Source organism: Castanea sativa, chromosome 4, assembly GCF_040712315.1.
Source record: "Castanea sativa cultivar Marrone di Chiusa Pesio chromosome 4, ASM4071231v1".
Classification (NCBI taxonomy): domain Eukaryota; kingdom Viridiplantae; phylum Streptophyta; class Magnoliopsida; order Fagales; family Fagaceae; genus Castanea; species Castanea sativa.
In genome coordinates, this window is record NC_134016.1 from 2,996,112 (window position 1) to 3,000,593 (window position 4,482).

Sequence of the window (4,482 nt, forward strand, 5' to 3'; positions counted from 1 at the left end):
CCAGTTTCTTTCTCTGTCGCTTCTTCTCAAAAAAAAAAAAAAAGTTTCTTTCTCTGTCTCCTAAATTGGTCCAAGAGTGCCCATATTCCATTATTTATCAAATCTCTTTAGTCCTTTTATTTCTTTCTAGGCCTAATTTTTTTTATTTTTTTTTTCATTAATTTCTCATTCAATAGCTGCAGATGATTAATATTCAAGAGGCTCTCCAAATTAAAGAAAAATGGCAGATTTTTTAGTATCTCCTCTCTAGTCATAGAAAAATAGCCCAAGACAAGATTGCCCATTTTTCCATAATTCAGAAACAATCTCTTTTTCCTTTTCCCAGCATACACTCACTCACTTTTCTAGTTTACTTCACAAAATTTAGGTTATTCGATGGTTGTTATCCAATTGAGGCCATGGGGGGGCTGAAATATATTTATCTGCAAACAAGTTCAGGTACATAAATCTCTCTTTTTGCCCAAGGCATTATTTTCTTCTCTAACATAACACATGAGAGACTTGTACTCCCCTGAATTCCTTTTACTTATGTTGAATCCCCTCAACAATATTGCGAATAGCTATTGGTGCGTCACATGATCCATTTACAGCCTCAGCAACAATCTGTGCGTCATATTGCGAATAGCTATTTTAAAAATTGTTTTCAAGGAAATATAATGTATTATACAATTTATAATATAGTGAGATGTGTATGCAAATGAAAAGTTGGAGAATGTATAATTTTAACTAGAACATGCAATTGATCTTTGATTATTTTATACGGAAGCTAACATTATTTACCATTTTTGGAGAGTTATCAAGCATTTTATAAAAGCTTTTTTTTCATTTTATAACATAAGAATTATTAAATGAAGTTTTCATAATTTTTTAATTTTATTTTATAATCACTACACTAAAATATAAGAATCAATTATTACAAAAATGTTTCTCCCCAAAATCTGTTGAAGATCTTAGTCAATCAATAATAAAGCATAATGTGGGGTGGGGGGGATTAAAAGAAGCAAACTAATTTATGGCACAACTGTTTATACATGTCAATATTTTTTTTAAATCAGGATAATGGTAAGAAAAAGAAATAACACCGTCACCTCATGCTCAAAGCAAGAGTTAGATGTGTGCAATTTTTTTTAATTAAATTTTATCAGTAATAGTTAGATGTGTGCATTTGATAATTTTGATCATGATTTAGCCATTAATTGAACATATAGTCTATGCTTTTGTGTAAAAGCTATATAAATTATCTATGCTCAACTTTACTATACTCTTGTTCTCTGAAGATTCATGTAGTAGCTTTGGAACCGCCTCTTGTTTGATCTCTTCACGGTCCTAAACCTTTCATTTCAAATTATTAATGACATTATGTAAGTTAATATATGGCAAGTAGACTATTAAGACCACTCACACACAAAGCAAGAAAAAAATAATCATTTGATTTTAAATTAAATAAGCTCGCATAGTATTGTTTAGCAATAAAAATGTAATGCCAAAGTTTGTAAACTAAAAAATAAAAGGACATTTCTTGTGAAAATATAAATAACAATTACAGACCACACAAACCAATGAGTTTTTCAAATCTCATAAAAATAAATTTGGTCTATTGAGTTCCATTTTAGAATGAATACCAATAATATCTTAAAAAGCATAGAGAAGAGTGAAGTGTTTTCCCTTGGTACTCAAGGTTACTCCAGGATAGTATAGATATAGAACTAAAACAGATTAAAGGAAAACATAAACTAATACATTTTGAAAATTCATTTTAGGCCTAATGGTATTGACCTTTCATCAATATCACGTTGGAGGTTAATCAGCTAATCAACAACAAGGCATGAATTTTGCTAATGAGATACTGAATCAGAGTCCAATTTAGCTACCCCTACTGGTTTCAGATAAAGTAGACCTGTTCAAACATATCTAATAAGGTTGGAGGCATCTAAAAGAACTAATCACTATGCATTTCTCTTCTCTACATATATATTGTGTCCAATGAAAAAAAAAACAGAGAGGTCACTTTCAATTTCAATTTACCTAATCAAATTTACAACTTTTGGTGGACTTATTTTGCAACTACAAAATAAAAATGAACTCCTCAGCTTAATGAGACTGTCTCAATCTCCTTTGGGAATGACCAGATTTACAAAGCGAAAAAAATCACTATATAAACGATTCATTGTTGCAGCATCAGATTGAATTCCAATCAATAACCTAGAGTTGAAGCAAATGCAAATTACAACATGCTTGAGATGTGAGCAACAAACTGGGCAATCTCTAAGATGGTTTGCTACCATATTTGGCACACATGCACGCACACACATATTTTGAAACAGACATATCTGTTTATGAAGTATGTTCACATGTGAAGTTATTTAAACTTATCCATATCAGGTTGAAAGAAGCAATAAAAGACATGTCAGGAGACACATGACACTATTAGCTTACTGTATCAAGAGAAACTACAAATAGCACGTACTCCAAGGTCCAGCAACACATGAAATGCCCCCATAAATTGGAAACTCTCTGTAGATCCAGCATCAAAGTAAAGAGTAGCATCTTCAATCTGCTCTGATATCTAAAGACAAAGGTGAATAAAGAATTTTAGAATAGATCAACTAAATGTTGGACAGAGATAATCACATGTCAAGTCAATGCCATCACTAAATTTGAAGCAACTGCATTATCTAACTCTACTCAAGGCTTCTCAAAAGAAATAAAAAGCAGAAACTTCTAGTAGAAAGGCATTCAAATAAAGGCATGTTAAGAAAAAGAAAACTACTTTTCAGCTAGACAAAAGCTATGTCAATGATCAGCTGACTCTCATTACACTTGTGCTTATGCCATTAGTAATGTGCCCAGTAAGATACCAAAATTAGGCACATATATAGAGAGGGATGAAGGCATCATCACTCTAACCCCAACTTGGGCTAAAATCGCAGGGTGGTATACTCTGCTCTCTCTTGACCCCTACTCTAACCAAAAGACTAAAGGTTATATGGCACCATCATGTTTCAAAACCTCCACCAAATTCCTTTTGGCCTTCCTATCAAATTAGTGGTGTCTTCAACTTGAACCATAGAAAGTCATTTAGATGCCTTATAACTGGTCCCTGTCACAAAAGACTAAGCCATGTAGTCTAGATGTCTCCTCTTCTTTCCAAAAAAAGGAATACAACATATGGACACTAAACACGGCAACATCACAAACCTCTTACATATGTGGGTTAGATTTAAATAAGACTACGTAAATTTCAATTCTGATCATGCAACTCAATGGTGGAAGAGTGTTCTTTATAAAATTATAGATTAACATAATTTTTCAAAAATATTTTATATAGACAATTCAAAGAAAATCTTTTAAGAAGCTGAGACCAAGAACTTAATTTCTATAGAATATGTACTGGGTTCAAGGATTGCAAATGGATTTTGAATATTGGTTATCTCTAAGACATGGAATATGTATTGTCGAGTGTAGATGCTTGTAAGACATTAAGCATGCTCTGTCCTTAGTGTACCATGTATACTATAATTGATCTGTAATGTGAGTCAAGCTTGAGTTAATGCTTAATGAGTATCTATATACTCAACAAAAGGGGGAAAAACCTTAGCTTTTCTACAATAAAAGTACATCAAACATTAACAAAAACAAAAAACCACGTGCTAAATTTGGCCATAACCAAATCATTAATTTACTGTAGGAAGAAGTGTACTTGTCCACTTATTAAACCTGGGCATTGTACAAAATCAAAATCAAGAAAAAGAACAAAACACTCTCAGTCAGGTATTTTATCAAACAATTTTCGTGCATGTGAAAGTGGGTGATTGGCAAAGAGAGACACTACGCAAACAAATTAAAGCTTCAGAGGATACAAACTACTCAAACCCTGAATTAGCAGGAGAGATGCATTGTATTTTTGTATTTTGTGGATTCATTTGTAACTGGGTTATAAGGGTTCAAGAGCTAAAACGGAAGTTGCTGAAGAAGAAGTTTTGGTCGAACGAGTTGGAGTTGCAGGTGTCAGGGCATTTGAATTATGGTTGAGAGACAACTTCGGCTGACTTTCATGGGAGTCTTGGTCGAGAGAAAAATCAGTTATGATTTCCATCACTACAATTGAGTGTTGATTGGAGTTTTGGGAATCAGTGGAGCACACCCATATTTAGCCATGAGGCTTGAAGGTGTAATCAGTGCTTGGTTTCGAATACACGATTGCTCCACATTTTAGCGGATTGTTTCTAGTAGGGGTACCACAGAGTCTTTAAATTTATGTGGGTTGCTAATTGTTTATGTTTTACATGTTTATCCATGCTAATTTTGATGTCCATGTACTATATAATTGGTTAATCACTTAAATTTGTTGTTAATTGTTGGATCAACTTTTTTTTTTTTTTTTGAGAAAGGATTGTTGGATTAACTTAAAAGTGATTTAAGCCGTAATTTTCAAATTTGGGGTTTAAATCATTACTGAGATTAGATTAAGTAAAATTCTCT

General features: G+C 32.6%; 1 long non-coding RNA gene across 1 annotated transcript; it reads right to left on the reverse strand.

Moving 5' to 3' along the window:
* Positions 1-318: 318 nt before the first annotated feature.
* On the reverse strand, positions 319-4,248 carry LOC142631115 (uncharacterized). Its single transcript, XR_012843517.1, has 3 exons — positions 2,437-4,248; positions 1,253-1,332; positions 319-603 (listed from the first exon to the last, which is right to left on the reverse strand). It is a non-coding gene; the product is annotated as an uncharacterized LOC142631115 (long non-coding RNA).
* Positions 4,249-4,482: the final 234 nt, after the last annotated feature.